The sequence below is a fragment of the Scylla paramamosain genome, chromosome 18 (assembly GCF_035594125.1).
Source record: "Scylla paramamosain isolate STU-SP2022 chromosome 18, ASM3559412v1, whole genome shotgun sequence".
Taxonomy (NCBI): domain Eukaryota; kingdom Metazoa; phylum Arthropoda; class Malacostraca; order Decapoda; family Portunidae; genus Scylla; species Scylla paramamosain.
The window spans coordinates 11,648,808-11,669,649 of NC_087168.1; the positions used below are offsets into that span (position 1 = coordinate 11,648,808).

Below are 20,842 nucleotides of genomic sequence, written 5' to 3' on the forward strand. Positions count from 1 at the left end.
CGCTGGTCGTAGATTGTGCGGTGAATACAAAGAGGCCTGGTCGACAGTGGATAGCGGGACAACTCATGACAGTGCCAGGTGGGTCCTTGCCTACAAGAGCATGTGTTCGCCAAAGTAATGTACCGTGTGAAACTTTTGTTTTCTCACCAATCCCGAGTACTAATCTAATCCGGATGCCATATAGGAACTTACTTCTCGCGTCTGCTTGTGTTTGCATGGTCTCCTTGAAATTAAATGTTTTTCCCAGGAGAAAAGAACGCGAGAGGAAACACACGAATTAAAATTCTGTAGATGGCGGTATAAATAAGTAATGTTATGGTCATGAGAGAGTAAGACAGTCAACGAGAGAGAGAGAGAGAGAGAGAGAGAGAGAGAGAGAGAGAGAGAGAGAGAGAGAGAGAGAGAGAGAGAGAAGCAAATATGCGGTCATTTAAAAATATATATATATATCAAAAATGACATTAGTATCATGTGAAATATATTAAAAGAAGTAACAACTTGAATAAGGAAAAGAGAACACACACACACACACACACACACACACACACACACACACACACACACACACACACACACACACACACACACACACACACACACACACACTGGAATAAAAATGTAGTGCGGTGGAAATAAAAGTTGGTTGCCCCACAAGGTTGTGTGAGGAGAGTAAGCAGAGCAGATGGTGTGGCCTTGAACCACAAGAATCCTGGAGCGAACAGGCGCCTCCCTATAGTGAAGGAACTCTCCCATGGAATGAATATTTGAACTGACTGCCGGTAAAAAGAGGCGGTAGTCTGACTGGAAATGAAAAAATAATAAGATTTTTTAGGCTGAAATTAAAAGGGAAATATATGTATTGTATGTGATATAATGTAAGTGTGAACAAAAACAATCTGCTACAAAAAAAAAAGATATAAGTAATAACTAAAATGGATGGACTAACACAAAAACTGCATGACTAGATATAGATATATTGTTATTCTCATACAATAAACGAGGAAAAACATAATCAGTACAGAATAAACTTTCCCTTTGAAGGAAACGGGGTGATCATCTAAAAAATAAAGAATAATTTCAGGTAGAAGAATAACCGGAATATTTAGTAAACCAGGAATAGCTCAGTAACTTAACTATGATACAATACAACAATAAACTCAATTAATTAAATCCAAGTACTAAGTGAAGGCACAACTTATTTAAGCCTCCTAGCCAGCATGAGAATTGTGAGTGATGGGCAAAATGGAATACTCTTTATAGTAACATGAGAGGCGGAGGAGAGGACGGCATTAAAGATGCACACCCTGCCTGTTGACGTCACAGGAAAGGCCGCGAAGGTAGGCGAGGGGACGCTCACGTGGGGAATGGATGCTGGGTGAGGTTTCAACTTCTGTAGTGTTACTTACCCTTACTTTAATGGATATCAACGTTAAACATGTAGAGAAAGTTGAAAATTCTGCGGATGAGAGAGAGAGAGAGAGAGAGAGAGAGAGAGAGAGAGAGAGAGAGAGAGAGAGAGAGAGAGAGAAAATGTTAATTCCCATGTGTAAAATTCAATATCAAGATATCCGACAGCGCGAACTTTGTGAACATTTCAGAGGACTTTGTTTGCGTGACCTGTTTTAGCAGTAGTAGTAGTAGTAGAAGTAGCAGTTATTGTTGTTAATGCTGCTGCACTGTTGTTGCTGTTGATGTTGTTGCTATTGTTGTGTGATGATGATAGTGGTAGTAGTAATAGTTTTGGAAGGTATAAATAAAATAGAAATGTGGAGTGATGTGTGTCTGTGTGTGTGTGTGTGTGTAATTCATTCACCAAGGCCTGATCACGAGCAGACCCGCAACCACCAGCCGTTACCCTCTCAGTGCGAGCTCAGAGCCACTATTACCGATCACTGGGTAAGACTGACCTGACCCTCCCTAGCCCCCTGCTCAGCGGAAAAATTCCAGAGATGACCAGCTCCTAGTGAGGTTTGAACTTACGTCAGCCACAGCGGCCAACACAGACTTGGACGCTTTACCACTGAGTCACGAGGCCGTGTGTGTGTGTGTGTGTGTTGTGAATATTTCTTCCTCCATAATGGCATTTGAAAGTGGAGGAAGTGAAGGTACTGGCGTAAACAGATGCAAAGCAAAGTGAAGTAAGGACTGGCTGGAAAAAAAAAATAATAATAATAATAATGATATAAAATAAACGTAAGCTCGTCAGAAGTTCATGAATTCCAGGAAAGGTGAAGGAAGGTTGTAACAAACGCCCTACGAAAGATGGTATAATATTGTTAAGTTCCTATAGGATCAATTGGCATTTTTGGGTCAATAGGTTTCCTATACTTTTCCTAATACCCAACCCAATAATGGAGGTGGTCGTTTTCATTAAATCTTCCTTTATTTATTTATTCTGGATCCGGTCTTTGAAGAAATGAAACAGAGAAAAGTCCTTAACGTGAAGAAGAGAAGGGACAATTTTAGTTTTAATACACACACACACAAACACACACACACACACACACACACACACACACACACACACACACACACACACACACACACACACACACACACACACACACACACACACACACACACACACACACACACACACACACACACACACACACACACACACACACACACACACACACACACACACACACACACACACACACACACACACACACACACACACACACACACACACACACACACACACACACACACACACACACACACACACACACACACACACAGAGAGAGAGAGAGAGAGAGAGAGAGATGAATAGCATGTTTTGTAAGCATCCTTTATTGCATTCTATTATTACATTCTATCGTTTTGTTTCGTTTTATTGCAGCTCATAATACTTGTGTCTATTTGTCTTCATATGACAACACACGCACGAGAGGGATACAGGCTTGCTATTTTATTTTCCACCAACCGTGACTCGTAACAACGCAACTAATAATTGAGTTTTTTTATTGTATCGATAATATCTACCGTCAGAAATGTCAGGGCAGTCTTAACATTAGAGTCTTTGGCAAAAGTCTTCAGTTCGTCTTTACTACTTTTGTCTTTTGTTTTAGATTGAGTAGTGTACGAGCACCAAGTACAAACAACCACGTGAGGGCCGACATGTTTGCTGATGTTTGTTCTGTCTTTGTGTTTCTTTGTATTTACAACATAACTTCATGAAAAGCACAAACATAATATAAAATGTCCTGTCATACGCGTAACCTGATATAGGGAGAAAAAAATATTGTTTACTTATTATATTACCTTAAGAGTGGTATCCATTACACTCAGCGGTGGTATCATGTCACTCTAACTGAAATATTCGTATAAACTTTAATAACCGTATTTCTAAACATTTCAGGCTTTCATCAGGAATCTTCAAATGCTACAAGGATTTTTAATCTGGTTCACATAAATGTTTATTTACCGTTATTGATGCAGATTCTCAGGTAAGCTATCACTAGAATCATGGAACCTTGGAAACTCCAGTGATTTGTACTTCATCTCAAGTTTCCTTTCCAACTATTCTATTCCTGTTAGTCATGAATGATTTTATCAAACTTTCTGTGCTATCCATTTTTACGCTGATGACTCAACCCTGCAGTTCTCAACGTCATATGCCAGATGTTCTGCTCAGCTCAGTTCATGCGAAGGTACAGAAAGCCGAACTTATGATATTTCCTTAGTTTCAGAAATGGTACAGTACAAACCCTGGCTACTCGACACAATCTTTTAGATTACTATAACCACTCTCTTTCATTGATGCTCAACTATCCCACTCTACACTGATTCTGGGAAAGTCTGTCTTTTTAAAATTTCAACTGGAAACTCCACATCTGTTTTACTGTTAAAACAGCTTCCATGAAGTTCTATGTCGCCTTCGCCAATACCTTTCGTCATTCCAAATGCTTACTTTATACAGAGACTTTATCCTTACTTGTGTGAAGTACTGCTCCTACATATGGGGAGCTTCACCTCATTCAGTCATCCTAAACTGAGTCAAAAGCTTTTCGTCTTACGGAGTCCCGTCCTCTAATAAGTTGTCTTGAATCTCTCAGTGAAGCATGAATATTTGATAAACATTTTGAAAGAGATCAGACTAAACGTCAAGGATGCGAGGCTTACCACTAACTTGCACTGGGATCAAAAGGCAGCGGCAAGAGACGGGCGAGAGAAAACAGACCGGATACAAATAATGAAAGGGGTTGACAAGGGTGTGCATTATTTCCTAATTTATCCCTTTTTTATAGACAGCGAGGAATCAGAAGACGGAAAGAATTTATGTCGGGGGAAGAAATATAAATAGCGTAAAGTACGCGTATGTATTTATTTATTTATTTTTATTTATTTATTTATTTATCTATTTTTATGTAACAGGACCACTAGGCAAGGGCAACAAAAAGATTTGTATATAAAATAAAAGGGCTCACTTAATGCTAGTTCCCAGAGATTATAACGGACTCTGAAGAAAATTTCAATCACTGGTGGTTAGAATACAGGAGACTATGGTCGTTCTGAAAAAAAAAAAAAAAAAAAAAACAGAGTTAAAGCGGAAATTCATATTGGGAGGAAACCCATCAAGCAAGTATAAAACTTTAATTATCTTAGGAGTATGTTATGCGAAGATGGGAAAAGCAACAAGAAATAAGTTGAAGAATTTGCATAACAAAAGCGGAATTTGGAAATATGAGGTGACTGCTGACCAACTTGAGCATGAGTTTAAAGGTACAACTGAGGCTGTGAAAATGTTTCGTGTTGTCATTGTTATAACATGGCTGTTAAACATGGACAGTTAATAAGGACGAGAAAAAAATGTTAGAAGCCACTGAGATGTGGTTTATGAGGGGAATGTTGATAATTCCTTGGAGAGACAAAGGAACAAACGTGGAGGTGCTCAGAAGATCTGGAATTGAAAGAGAACTAATGAAATGTTTAAGAAGATGACAAATGAAGTTCTTAAGACACGTATTGAGACATAGAGGTTTGGAGAGAGACTGCTTGCTTGGAAGAGGCGAGCGAAGAAGAGCGAGAGGTCGTCAAAGGATTAAATTTATGGATAGCCTGCTGGAGGAGACGGGAGGAAGACTTAACATGGTAGAAGTTATGGGGATGGCCAATGATAGAGAGAGAAGTGGAGGTCCATGATCGCTGACGTCACGAGATTGGCACCTCGGTAAAGTAAGAATCTCGCACTTACCGCCGAACTGCTGCTTTTCTTACCATCTTGTGTTGTTATTTTCATGATTATTGCTCTTCTGAACTTGTTAACTACATACCTCTACTGCACTCTTATCCTTGTTCTGTCCACCTTACCAGTAAAAGAGTTAAACAGTATCTAGTATCTTATTCTTCCATCCATTCACTAGTAAATTCAGGAACACTCTTCTTGTGTCTTTTTTTTTTTTTTTTTCCTTCCTACGACTTGAGCAGTTTCGAAAGAGAATTGTCACGACTCAGTAATTAAATTGGCCAGTCCTTTGAATTCTTCGCCTGTTCCTTTTTAAGAGTTGCATTATGAGTGGTCTCTCTCTCTCTCTCTCTCTCTCTCTCTCTCTCTCTCTCTCTCTCTCTCTCTCTCTCTCTCTCTCTCTCTCTCTCTCTCTTTTAATGTTTTTTTTTTGTGTGTCCTTGACCTGACTTCGTAACATGTATGATAAATAGATAAATAAATAAATAAACAAATAAATATACATGAAATAAGTGAATAAATCAAAGCATGTTAAAGTTCGAAATAGAAATGATACGGCGAAACGTTTAGCAATAGTGTGAAACTTTACGCTATTTTAATCCTTGGGTGCAGGGACGTACTGGGATCACGCTGGATCTGCTGCGGCATCACTCCCTCGGCCTCTCTCGTAACGCAGATACAGTCGGTAGTAGGAGAGAACATGTAAATCGACTAGGAACTAAATTTCGACCGTGACAGGAGAAAGGGTGGATATAGTGTAGTGTTTGGCGTGACAAGATAGTGCCGCTCGCGTACCAAAGGGACCGCTGGGGAGACAAGGGGGGAAAGCTGTGTTATATTCCGCACGTGGCTTGCAAATCCCGTCACGGCCACTTCACTCATATCCATACCAGGGGAGAGAGAAGCCAGAAATTATAAAAAGAAAAGACAAGAATGGCGCATTGCAGTAACTCAGTCTTACAACATAGGGAAAATTTTAATGCATAAAATTAAGCTCAGCAGAAGTTGTATAATGAAGTGAGATGAAGTTTATGATAATATAATATTTTTTTATTAGCTATATTCAAATTTATACTCCTGTTCTGTCTTCCGCGTTTTCCTTGACACACACACACACACACACACACACACACACACACACACACACACACACACACACACACACACACACACACACACACACACACACACACACACACACACACACAAACAAACAAACACACACACACACACACACACACACACACACACACACACACACACACACACACACACACACACACACACACACATGGAAAGGGGAGGAGTGTGAAAATAGGATCTAGGGATGGACAAGGTCTTGAGGGAAGGAGGACGAGAGGAATGCTGCGGGATGCTGTGCAGGATGAAGACAAACACAGGTATCAAGTGAAGGCCAGCCGCGTGAAGGGAGGTGGTGGTGCGGTCCGCGAGGGAGAGACAGACTTCCAGGGAAAAGTAAGAGGATGCAGTGTGAGACGTATTCGGAAAAGCATGTGTAAAAAGAAACTTTTACCACAAATTGTATCACATATATAAATATCAGAAGAATAGCTAAAAAAATGGCATACGTTTTGTAATAGAAAAACTGCGCCAAGATAATCGATTGTCATGTTACGCTAACTCAGGTCAGGTCAGGTCAAGTTTGGTTAAATTATATTGAATTAGATTATGTTAACTTAGCTAAGTTACCTTGTATGTAGGTTAAGCTGGTTAGGCTAGATCAAATTAAATTAGGCATGCAGGTTAGTCTACGTTAGATTGTGTTAGGTTAAGTCAGGTTGAGATGTTAGATTAAGTTAGGATAAGCCATTTTCCTTCTCTCTCTCTCTCTCTCTCTCTCTCTCTCTCTCTCTCTCTCTCTCTCTCTCTCTCTCTCTCTCTCTCTCTCTCTCTCTCCAGTGTGAGGACATGAGGGACAGGCCTTCAAGCTCCACGACCCTCCATCTCGCCGGGCCTCTCCGCGGCTGGTCAGCGTAATGAGTTCAGCGTGTGGAGTGGCCTCACGGAAATATAATTAGGAAAGAAAATTAGCAAGGCGTTCATTCGCTTACTTTCCTCCCTCGCTTCGTCCTTCCCCCTTGATGAAAATGCTAATTTAGGTATTGTCGTGTCTAAATTAAAAGAACCAAACGTTATTCTTAATATCTCTCCTTCACTTTTGCTCTCAGCGGCATGTGACGTCGTTCTTGCGGCGCCACTTTCTTCCAATAAGTCAATTGATTCTTCAGGTTCCAACGTAAGGCCTGATTGAATATTGCTAAATGCTAAAATAATGCAAGCGGGTATTTTCAGTCTGTGGTTTAGATTTTTCATCGGCCTATCTCGATGTTGGCCAGTTCTTATCGTTTTATTTAGTTTGTCGCAACGCAATCTTCAAGTTGGGGTATAAATGTAGCGCTGTTATCTTTACCGTGACGCAACTGATAACTGAAATCTTGTTTGCTCGTGGCCTCTGCAAGTCAATATTTCCGTTCTGTAAGTTCTGTTACGCAGTGTGCCTGCTGCTTTGCTGTAAGTACCTCGTTTTCTAAGAACAGAGATACCCGGCACTAGCCAAATACAAATATCAGTTTTAGTAAGTGGCGCGCGTCCTGTCAAGAGAACAGTATTGGAAAGGCGACAGACGTCACGCCCTCCCTTGTGTAACTAATACCTTTACGGTGGTGGCGTCTGGCTGTGTACGATGAATGATTGTTTAAGAATATTGCTCCGCAACATCGCGGCCATAAGGCGTCGTGACTGTGTACATGAGAATGGTCATTTGCTGAGCGTGATGTTGTGTGGGACAAAGGTCGGTAGAAAGAAAAGAAAAAATGGTAGTGTATGAGGTGGGATGGAGCAGAAACTAGTTGTTATGGTGAAGGTGGTGACGTCAGCAATTCGCTCGTTGTTTGTTTGGGCTGCTATTTTTTTTTCCCCAGCTCAAATAACAATGGTGTATTTTATAGTTAGAAAACCATAACTGGGCACAGGAAAGGCAGTGTTCAGTAGATAATACTCTGAAGCATATTCACATGAAAGTCAAAAATACAATAGTGCTTCGCAGGCGCTCTGGTCCTGTTATTGTTTCTTGCTCGTGGTTTTGAGAGTTGCCTGCTGTTAAGTGGAAAGATTGACATACTGCACCAATAATGTCTCGAAATGAAATAGTAACCTGGCAGTGCTTCTTTGCCACACAAGCAATCTTTGCATCATGCGCTGAGATCCCTCCACAATCTGTGAAAAATACGAATTATTAAGATCAGTGGCGGCGCGAGTGTACAGGTAACAGGGAGTGGGAGGAGAGTGAGGAGGTGTCTGTGGGAGGTTGGTAGTGGGTGCGTCATTCGCCGGCAGCTGTTTGAGACTTATGCAAGTGGTGTGGGATCAAAGGATAAGACAGGAGTGCTTTGGCCAACTCAGGAAGTCTCTGCGAAGTTGTGAAGTGTTCATGCAGTACTGGGGTGAGTGGAGCTCGATGAGGCTCTGCACTTGCCGCCAGGGGTGATTACCAAGCGTCTGGCAGCGGGGAGGAGGCAGCACCAGTCTCCGCAATCCTGGTGAGTTCACCGATTATTACGAGTATTTATAAAGTCGTCTGTTTCCAGCACTTGTCAGCAGGTAGATGACGCCATGACAGCAATGCATGTATAGTTCGAATTGACAAGGTTAAGTTATTAAGATAATCTGAGATGCTGCACGCTCATGGGTGTGTAGGCATTTCAACCACACAACACTCAAGGGAGCTCGTCTCAGTATCATTCCATTAACTTGTTTTCTGTTGCTATTTGTTTTGTTATTCTCTTTCATTGTTGAAACCGTTCCTTCGTTTCCGAGCCGCTGTGATCTGTTTTAATCTGGTTGAGTGTACGTAGGTCATTTTCTCCTTTGGACATCTTCCTCTGCACTACATCACTCTCCCCCCAACTCCAGCTCTTTATTTATTAACCAAAGCTACCTTGTCCTAACGTGACCTAACAACGAGAGTGGTCTTCGCCCAGAGTTTTACCATCAAAATAGTGCTGTCAAGTCTGTTCAGCAGCGAAAAGTCCATCGAGGAACATGTGTGGAGGGAAGTATATCGAAGTGGAAGTGTCAGGAGGAAACATGATTGCAGCCTGATCTGGGTTGGGTAAGGAGCAGAAGCTTCAAAGGACGGGAGACGAACCGCGTGGAGCTGCCGCAGTGGCCTGTCTCGTGGCGGCCGAGGCGCTTACGAGATGGCGCAAGTAGGTAATTATCGCTTAATGAGAGCCTTTCAACTACCACTAAGCAGCTTACCAATCATTACACATTGTGAGGGGAAAATAAACAATAGGAATTAACCTGTGCCGAGGAAATCATTACCAACTACGTAGGAGATGCGGAAAATTTTCTGGAAAAACATAGTATTGTACATTGGAGTCAGCCTATGCTCGGCCTTCAGTGTGTGAGGCAGGGATTCTCTTTAGAAAATAGAGGAGAAGGATTCGTCTCTTATCGGTCTAGTTGTATTAATTTCCGAATATAAAAAGAATCGTTCCGCATTCATCCGATTTCTGTTTAGTGAAAATCCCCATAAATTGTTCAGTATTTTATTCCGATTCCTTGCTCAAATTACAGACAGTGCGAGCAAGCGTGTTGTTGCCTACGTAAGTCATACATAAATCCTGCATAACCTCAGGATACGAGAAATGTGGACGAAGCTAAGGCCTGACATTCCCCTTCCTTGTTACAGCGGGAAGCACAAACTTTAAACAAGGCAAGGGGGTGGGAGATGGGGGAGGGGGAGACTCCACAATTATCAATAAGGGATAGAGGAAAGGAAAGGATGACTCATCACTTAGTAAGGGAAGGGAAAGGAGTATGAGTCCAAACTTAAAATCTGGTGAAGAAAGGAAAGGGAGAAAGACACCACACTTAACAAGGCATGGAGGAAGGGGAGGTCAAAAGACTTCACACTTAACATTTGGTAGAGGAAGGGAAGGGGCATGACTCCACACTGTTTGGTAGACTGGTGGAAGAGAAGTAGAATGACTTCACGTTTAAGATCCACGTAGCAGGAGATGGAGGAAGGGAAATGGGATGACTTCACACTTGAAATTTTATGCTGAAAATTAAAGGGAATGACTCCTCACTTGAAATTTGGTGGGAATACGAAAGGAAAGAGGAAGCCATGCTTAATAAATAGTGACGGAGGAAAGAGGGGAGGATTCCACGTATAAAAGCTGGTGAAAGGAAAGTGAAATGGTTTTTTTTTCTCATTTTCACTACAAAATTTATTATAAATTTTTCAGCGATTATTTCATTGCAATGCACTTTATGCTGTCGCTGTGTCAAGAGATTACGTATAAAGTCAAGGCAAGAATGAAAGTAACCGAAACATTCTAACCGCACTGCAAGTTTAATTTTCCTGCTCTTGTCATTTCGCTTCAATTACGTGCTCCACGTAATCCACGCGGGTGCTACGTGATTCAAGGAAGGTAAGGGTGTGGCTCGGTGGCGTCCGCACATCCTGCGGCATAATGGGGTCAGCAGGAGCCATCATAATACTTGGCTGCCAGGTTATTATGTCCCAGCGGCTAACTTTTTTATAAGACTGGATAATTGTCACAGTAAGTTAGCTCGTTATGAGGCTGTTTGTGCGAGTCAGGCGGGAGTGTTGGACACACACACACACACACTCTCTCTCTCTCTCTCTCTCTCTCTCTCTCTCTCTCTCTCTCTCTCTCTCTCTCTCTCTCTCTCTCTCTCTCTCTCTCTCTCACACACACACACACACACACACACACACACAGACACGTGTTGCAAATCCCTGGTGTATTGTAATGGCACTACACTATATTAACAGTTCAGTGAGGTGTAATTATGTTATTAGGCCATGAAAATTTATCATCACGTGCAATTAATCAGCTCAGAAAGTATCACCACTCGCATCATTATGACACATAAAGACATGAGACAATAAGGAGGCCACAAAAGGCCAGTTGACGTGCAGAAGCCAGCTCTTTGACCGTTAACCTCAATAACAACCATTACATTACAACTGTACATTGGAGGGTAAGGGCCTAACCTCAGTCTCCTTGGTTCTTTTTTTTTCCTAGTTGTTTAAGGAAATATGGATGCCATGAAGACTGGAATAAGTATGATATTGTTAAGCTATTTGTTTCTCCATCTCTATCAGTTTATTCATCCACCTTTAGATAAACAAGCTTTACCCAACCTAACTTGCAGCTGCGGTGGCCGATTTCCATGTTATTCGCAAATACTAAGTGTTGCCATAACTCTTGTTAGTTTAGTATAATTTCCAGTATATTGCGCAGCTCCTCAAGAGGCATCGTCCCGCATTGAGGCCGAAAATCGTACGTTATCGGCGTTAAAGGCGAAGTTTCATTGGGAAAATAAGCAATAATGCCAAGGCAGTGTTCACAAGTAACAGCCTCACCAGGGTTGCCGAGTGTCGCCTCAGTGCGGCCCCACCGTAGTGCAGGTATTGCATTGTGCTCGTGTGCTGCTACTTCGCAAAAATGAGGCGCCCGGAATGTGTCAACTTGGCCGCAAACTAATAACCAAATGAGAATTAGCAAGTTGAATTCGGAAAACTGGCGTGCTTGTTCAAAGGTGAGTTGACAAACGCGCCTAAAAACTGGCAAATGGAGTGTAAAAGGAGGATTTGTCGCATCATGTAGTGGAGTCGTAAAAGTCGTACGCTAGTAGTAGTATAACATATGAGCGCGTTACGTTGAAGCCTTTGTGATTCTAAATACTCCCATTAAATGTATTATATAAATAATTGATGTCTTTGGCAACGCGTTATTGCAGCTCTGAACGCAGAATAAAAATGTAATTCATCAACCTGCGTAACTTTTTCCTCAGTTAAAATGTTGCTCATAAAGTTTTGCAAGTGAGGGTGTCGTTGATGTAGCAGGCCAGAACTAGAAATTGATGATGGCAATGATGATGATAATAATAATAATAATAATAATAGTAATAATAATGATAATAATAATGATAATAATAACAAAATTTGAAAATATAAGGAAGCACCTCTTGATGGTAGATAGTTCCCGTTACTGTAAAAGTTGATGTTATTGCCGTGATGGTCATTAATCTACTGTCATCATGTAGCAGAGAGAGAGAGAGAGAGAGAGAGAGAGAGAGAGAGAGAGAGAGAGAGAGAGAGGGAGAATATGTCCTGACGAATTCATTAGTAATAGAGACAGAAAAGTGTTTGTTAGAAAAATATTTATTGTCTTAATATTTAGTTCTGCGTCAGTGCAGCTCAGAGACGTGAATTGTTAAGTGTAGTTTTTATTCATGTTACGATTCTCTTCTGGTCGGAGTAAGTTATTTTTTACATTATTAATTCATACTGTACGTACGCAACATCACTGAGAAGTGCACTTTTTTTATGCATATTTCTTCTCGATGTTACTGTACATAATTATAATCTCTCTCTCTCTCTCTCTCTCTCTCCTCTCTCTCTCTCTCTCTCTCTCTCTCTCTCTCTCTCTGTATTAGTGGATAAGATTGCAGCATTTATAAGAGAAGTGATGATGAGCGAAAAATCGCAATGCATGTACATTAAGACAATTTACTTGTTTCCTTGTCTGTTGCACACTCTTACCGAGTACCGCAAGTCAGTTCACGTTAGTGGGTGGAAGGGCGTGCGCTGGAATAGCAAGACATGGTTAAAAAGGTTGTGTTCGGAGCGGATATGACAGGAAAAGGCCACTGGCAAAAGATGTGTAGTTTTGGATATTGCACGCAGTTACATACACAGTCTTCTGAGGAATGTAATGAATGTGATTCTGAATCTCCCCCTCCCCACAAGATAAAAAAAAAAAAAAAAAAAAAAAGTAATAAATAAAAAAGTTACACAGGCTCTACATATGTGCTGGTGCTCTTAGAGATGTCATTAAACTCTGTCTTTTTGCGCTAAAAATGAACACTTCTGAATTTTTAACCTGTCCCATCAAGATTCGTTTTGAATGTCAGTTTTTTAGTACATTTATCTAATACTAAAACATTTTTGGTTGGTCAGCAGAGTGCTATTGATTTGTGACTATGATTATAAGTATTGATTAAAGTATAAATGGTAAATATGTAAAGATTAAAATACATTCAGATTTCTTAAAAAAAAAAAAAACGGAATTTTATTATAGACCTAATAATTTTACATGAATATACGTTTCGTTTGATTACTTGAAGAAAAAAATTCACTGTTTTTCTCTTGTCTGCAGAGAAGCAAGTTAATACTTTGAGACCACGTCAGATGCACTCACGCTATTTTTATTATAAACGTAGAAAACAGACATGCATATTATCTTGAAGTTGTTGTCGTAGATGAGAGCTTTAGGGAAACTGGGAGATAAGTAGAAATATGCTGGACAAATTATGCATGCTTCTTACCTGAGAGAGAGAGAGAGAGAGAGAGAGAGAGAGAGAGAGAGAGAGAGAGAGAGAGAGAGAATATTAACCATCTCACGGGTGGTTAAAGCAATTTTCCCCTCATTGCGTCCAGTGCCTGGTGAGGGCCACGATGCCCTTGCTCTGTCTTGTAACAATGCCACATGCAAGACGCTTCCAGGATATGTGTGTGTGTGTGTGTGTGTGTGTGTGTGTGTGTGTGTGTGTGTGTGTTTAAAACGATTGCTCATTAGTTTCCGTCATTCAGTTCAGTTCGTTTCAGTTGTTGGTCGGAAGTGTAGCGTTTGTATCGACACTCCCTGTTGTTCTTCATGGTCTTTTTTTTTTTTTCCAATTCATTTTACTCTTCCCCGGTTTTTCCCTCTTTTCATCAAAGAAACACGCCCAGTAACGAAAATATAATTACTAAGATTAAAACACAATTGTCTCTCCTGGATTTTATAGATATCACCCGCTGTGTATTCGGCGCCTCCACCTTGTAGAAGTATAATATAAGACATGTAATACAAAACATTTCTCGATGGTGAATATTTCCGCGTAGTTCACCGTGGTCTTCTTCACCGCAAGATCAATAGTTTTCTTGCACCAAGTGAGTCTCCGGTATAGAGACAAACAGAAAACGGGTTAAAACCAAAGAAAATTTAACAATTTAAGGGAAACTGCAATATTTTTCAAACTACAGAATTTTTTTTTTTTTCTGTGTATTCAAGATCCTATTTTCTCATAATATACAATAGTTTTTCTTCCTTTGGTTTATATAAATTTTTGCATAACTATCGGTCTTGGAAAACATCTATATGCTTTTATTCCGATATTTATTGGTAATTTTCTGGCCTTTTTCTTAGTGTGACAAGGGTACGTGCACTGTTGGAACTCATGTACCTTGTTTCTTCCCTTCTTCATTTTACATTATATTCTTTATCATTCTAACAAATGCTGTTTTTTTTTTTTATGTATTTAGTTAAGATTATGGAAATTTATAAACACTTACTGTCAATATAGTCCGGTGAGGAAAACATTACAGTGTTCATTAATGGAATAGACTCAGTAATAAAGCCAGACTTTATAGGAAGCTTTATGGGAAGATTATATTAATTTGTGGATAAGGATTATTACTGGACACAAGTTCTATACAGGGACAGGCGCGTGTAGGCCAACTAGTTCCTTGGAGCGTTTCCTGTGTAATGTTTTTTAATATTTGGCTCGTATATTCGGAAACTCCATTGTGACAAACTTCAGACTGTGAGGGATGAAACTAAGAATGTTGGCTTGGTAGCTTATACTTGAGTAGTGAGCGGGTTACTTCATGCTGGAGTGTGCATGGTGTGTGAAGAGAAGAGATATATGGGCGGAGCATGCTGATGACTTGTTTTGCCAGGATGCCATCATTGGTGACACTCAGGTATGGTGTTAGATGAAAGGTGATCCGATACTAGGTTGTGGTTGTGTCCACTGTTGTTGGTTGTGAAACTCTATGTCTCTCTCTCTCTCTCTCTCTCTCTCTCTCTCTCTCTCTCTCTCTCTCTCTCTCTCTCTCTCTCTCTCTCTCTCTCTCTCTCTCTCTGTATAGTGGTTCTTTGATTCTAAGGTCAGTCAGACCCTTGTACTATTACAATTTTCATACGTATGATTAATTGTGATTGCGGCAATAACAACGTAACGTTTCTGTATAGTGAAGCATCTCTCCCATACTTGTTTGTACTGGTTTTCACACCCAGTCAGTGTTCCCTGCCATGTTTCCCTCGTTTCCCCCGCGTTTTCCCCTCACCCCTGCTGCCCGGATCGGGTCACGTGCTCACAGTAGGTAGTCTTTAAACTGCACTCGTTTTTTTTTTTTTTTTTTTCTTTTTTTTTTAACGGAACGAAGCTTTCAAATTTATATTTCCTTCACTTTTTCTCAGGCGTTGGCCCGGGACTTGCAGGGATGGAAATGAAGTATATGCATATATTTGGATGTCTGATTCCATATTCACTCGTGTGTATACGAGCGTGTCATTGGAAAATTGAAATTTTAAGCTGGAAGTCGTCCACCAGCTCAATTTACAGAGAGAGAGAGAGAGAGAGAGAGAGAGTAGTGGGGTGATGGTGCCTGTGTCCCTTGTTCAAGCTTGTCTATTGCTCATTTAATTCATTCTTTCTGTTGCGTTAGTGTTCTAACCCACACCTCTGGCCAGGTGGAAACAGCGGCCTCACTGTGTTGGCAAGGTGTGGTGACCAGCAGGTTTCCGTGTGTAGCAAAGAAGTGAAGTTTCAATTACATCTTTTTATTTTTATTTATTTATTTCTTATTTATATATTTTCTTTATTTCATATTTTATTTTTCTACTTTCTCATATATTTATTTTATTTTATTTATTTTATTGTTTTTGGCACAGCACATAACTGAAGGTTACACTTGAGGCATATGGCAGTATGCAGTCCGAATAATTTAATTTTCTAAACTGATAGCAGTAAAGCTTCACGATTTGGAAAGCTTAAACAGAATGCGGAGAGGATTTTTTGGCTTTAAGATGCTCAGAACTCTGAAATCAGGAGATCTTTGCTAACAATGCCTCCCTCAGCCTGTGATGTGAGGAGTGAGTGTTGTGTTCAGGAAGCGCTTCACATGCTGCTGTGCTAGATTTTTCAAATTTATTTTAGTGTTTGAACAAGAAGACCTCTATTTTTTTTTTCCTTTTTTCATAGTCATTCTCCTCCTCCTCCTCCTCCTCCTCCTCCTCCTCCTCCTCCTCCTCCTCCTCCTCCTCCTCCTCCTCCTCCTCACCGCCATCATTATCATTGTCGTTATCATCATCATCATCATCATCATTCCTCTTTTTTTCACTCACTCACACTCTCACTCACTCAGTCGCTCACTTATTCACTCAAGACTAATGATGGACAGAAATTAAAAAGAAAAAAAAGCAGCACTCTATCTTACCGTTGGTGAGCTGCTCGCCCAGAGGGATGAGGAGAGGCACCAGCACGTTGACCGCCATGACCAAACCTGTTGGGAGCGGGGGAGAGAGGGCATGAGGGCAGTGGTGGTGGTGGTGGTAGTAGTAGTAGTAGTAGTAGTAGTAGTAGTAGTAGTAGCAGTAGCAGTAGTAGTAGTAGTAGTAGTAGCAGCAGCAGCAGCAGCAGTGGGCCTATTTCTTTTTCACTCTTTTTGTTGCCCTTGGCTAGAGCCCCTCTTACATAAAAAAAAAAAACAATAATCGTAGTAGTAGTAGTAGTAGTAGTAGTAGTAGTAGTATATAGTAGTAGTAGTAGCAGTAGTAGTAGTAGTAGTAGTTATCCTCCAATATTCGATGATTCTTTTTTACTTCGTTTTGGGAACTGGCTCTCAGGTGGGTTTTTTTCGAATATTTTTGTTGCCCTTGGCCAGTGCCCCTCGTACATGAAAAAAGTTGTAGTAGTAGTATTGATAGTAGTATTGATAGTAATAGTAGTAGTAGTAGTAGTAGTAATAGAGTAATAGTAGTAGTAATAATAACATAGAAAGCCCAAGTAGTGGTATGTGGGTTTTACTGTAATGGTAAGTTACCGTGGCGATTGAGGTGTTATGTTTTGTAGAAAATTACACCGTTTAAACGCAAGTGTGCATGCAAATAGTTGTCTTGTTTTAAGCGTTCTCCAAACAGGACGTGGAAATGGCTCCTACTTCCCTCCCCCCCACACACACACACACACACACACACACACACACACACACACACACACACACACACACACACACACACACACACACACACACACACACACACACACACACACACAGCAGCAGCAGCAGCAGCAGCAGCAGCACGTGAGCATTTGGTGACACTATCCGTGGTCACATTTACACTGAGAACGATCGTGCTCCTCCGTGGGAAAAGTCTTAGAGGGTACTCGTACCCTGGCGCTCAAAAAAATATTCTGAGCTTTAATTATTTTTTAAAGGGTATGCCTGCGTTACGTAGATACTTACTTCACTTTTCAATAATTCCATCTCCTCTTAATGTTATTAGAAAAGTAATATACAGAAATATAGTTAAGTGCTGTTATTTTCTCTAAGCAGAAACGTACGTACTGTTTTGTATATCCCTGTCCTAAGTATATACTTAATTTGTACAGTTTAGCCTGCAAGAGCTAATGTAACTATTTTTGTGATCAAAATTATTATCTGTCAACGGTTCAGCTGCTGCCTAATAGCCACGGCCAATTCTGCACGAAGGAAAGTGTATACCTCAACAGCGAGAATTGGGCCAAAGGGAAGGAAAACATCACCCTTTGTGACGCACACTTCTCAATTGGTGATTGTTCTTTTCTTTAAATTTATAATCACACACACACACACACACACACACACACACACACACACACACACACACACACACACACACACACACACACACACACACACACACACATTTACACTTTAGAAAGAAGAAAGGAAATTTTATTGCAATATATGAATTAGTTTGTAAACGAAGTGGAGGAATTAGAAAACATCTACTACTGAGAGAAGGCAAACTGAATACCCAGAAACACAAGAGCATTTGAGAAAGGATAAAACTGGAAAGGAGAAAGGGTGATAGAGGCAAGGAGACTTCATCAGGTAAAGGAAAGACAGTACATGCAGATACAGAGGCAGGGCGTGTATTCTGAAGCACCGGAGTAAGTTGGTTTCACAAGGTTGTTCTGTTTTTCTTGTTTTTCCTTTATTGACAATTCAGAATCCATGTTAAACAATTACTAGGATCTTGAAAACAATTTTGGGAATACCATGGCTTGCTTAACGTACTTGTGATAAGACGTCAAAACGTTTGCGAATATAGTCCTTAGGTCTTAACACCAACAATATATGTATATGGTATATGTATATACATTATCATACATTACAGAAGAGGAAGGAAAGAACATTGTGGTAGTCGCAGATATTTCTTAGAAGAATGGAACAGTGGTTGGGAAGTTAAAAGAATGGCATAGTGGTCTGGAGTGATTCGCAAGCCTGATACTGAATTTTGAGCAGTCAGCCAGTGATGTAGACTTGGTGTATCCAGCTGATACGCGTCCACCACACGTCAGTGCGTAACCTCACCGTGTAACATCCTTTGAAGTTACCTATAAAGGCAGGACGGGAGCGAATCCCGACGCGTATGTTCCCCGGCTGTTATGCAGTGACATTGCGAGGTCCCGTCCACTGCCGTTTTTGTTAAACGACGGAGTTACGTTGCTGTATTCTGTTCGCGTAGGTGTACCCGGCTTTGGAGGAAACACTAGTATTCAAAATATTATTCACCTCTTTCAGGATTTTTGAAAAGTATGTTTACGTTTACATAAAGAGATAATTCTTTCACTTTTCATTAGTTTTTTTTTTTTTTTTCAAAGACGTCATGCGAGAAAATCTATAATCATATAGCAATGTCTTTATCCCTTCCAAGGAGAAACGTACGAACTGTTACATAATACTTACATAATTCTTACGTATTCATATACTTATCTTACCTTCATACCGATCCCTCTGCACTCCAGACTTTAGCGATGAATTTGTTTACTGAAAATTAATAAAACGTAATACCTGGATGAAACTTAACAGTGAAACAATGGACACAACTCCATAGTGCAATTTGTTACACAGAAAACACGAAAGGAAACAAACACGATTTATCAAACGCTTAGTTTACAGAGCAAAGAAGAAAGTAAGCGAAACGATAAATAACTTGAGTGTTCTTGCTTCAGTCTCACGAAAGCCAATCCACTTGTCTTACGTATACGAAACTCTATTGTGTTGAGCGAGGGTCGTATTCACTCTAGCGTCCACTACCACCACCGCCGCCGCCGCCACCACCGCCACGCCACCACTTAGTGTCGCCTCCCCGCATACAGTCCCTGCAAACAGTTAGTTCAGCCGCCGCCACACATTCCAGCCAAGCATGTAAGATAACGGCAAATGTAAACGGACATTAGAGGAAAATTACGGGACTACCTCTCGATTCAATGGCAGATTTGATTGTATGTTATAAACGCTTCCTGACGTTATGCCGGGCTTCATTATATACGAGTACATAACAGTTTTGTATCGCTCGAGCGGTTTGAAATACAGAAACGCGATTCAAGATTGGCTGCAGACTGTTGTGGCCAAAAAGACTTGTGATAGAAGTGGTGCCAGCTTTACCTATGCTCGTGTGTAAGAAGCTTCCGGTGCTGGTTCTCATAGATGAATGACCATTTATGCTAGTTAGGGAATAGAATATTTTTATCTACATGTTTATTTATTTATATATTTGTTGATTTACTTCTTTTTTTTTTATTCATTCCTTTCGCTATTATTTTTTTACTCTTTACTTGAGGTAGCAGTTGAGATTATGAAGGTAAAGAAACCAGTGAATTTAACGATAGTTTCAGTTAAGGCGATCATTTCATGGAAGGTATTTGCAATCTATGTAGAGTTTCATCGAAATCATCATTATTTTCATCACCGATATAGCTGCTGTCACCACTATCTTCATAATATTTAATCTTTAACATTAAAATCACCATGTTTATGGAATCATTTACGTTGTCTCCCTTACTGCACAGCATCTCCTTGCCCTCCCTGCCCGCAGCTTGCTCCACGAACCGCGCCTTCAACATGAACCCTATTACCTGCTTACTGCCCTGTCCTCTTTCCCATTCTCCTCCTAGACCCGAAATAGCGCCACTGAGAGCAGAATGGGGTGTGGCATTGTGTATGAGAGAGAGAGAGAGAGAGAGAGAGAGAGAGAGAGAGAGAGAGAGAGAGAGAGAGAGAGAGAGAGAGAGAGAGAGCGTGTGTGTGTGTGTGTGTGTGTGTGTGTGTGTGTGTGTGTGTGTGTGTGTGTGTCTTGAGATCCTACGCTCCACTCTTTCTCAGATTCTTGACATTCTTGTGGGAAGCGAGCCAAGTTTCATCTCACGCCCCTAAGCCCTTTACTCGATAGCTCTGGGTGTGTATGGGGCCGCCTCCTGGCTCGCTGATACCAAGGGTGTTTCGCTTGGTACTCCTGCGAAACCTTCCTTTTTCCTGTTTGAATTTTTTTCTGCTCTTGGTATGAAAAGCTTATTAGCATTAGCTTATTAGCTTATTAGCAGTTATTAGCATTTGCACATTATCTGTAAAGTTAGTAGTAATAGTAGTAGTAGTAGTAGTAGTAGTAGTAGCAGGAGTGGTGGTGTTGGTGATGGTAACAGCAATAGGAAGAGAAACTAGTACGTGGTAGTAGAAGTAGTAGCAGCATTAGCAGGTATGGGCAGAGGTA

The 20,842-nt window shown here is 40.7% G+C and overlaps 1 long non-coding RNA gene across 1 annotated transcript in view; it reads left to right on the plus strand.

Annotated features, from left to right (window-relative positions):
* Window positions 1-7,952: 7,952 nt before the first annotated feature.
* The window catches only part of LOC135109102 (uncharacterized), an 18,773-nt gene continuing 5,883 nt past the window's right edge, over window positions 7,953-20,842 (plus strand). The window contains exon 1 of the long non-coding RNA XR_010272577.1: window positions 7,953-8,752. This is a non-coding gene — a long non-coding RNA (uncharacterized LOC135109102). The remainder of the gene's footprint in view (window positions 8,753-20,842) is intronic.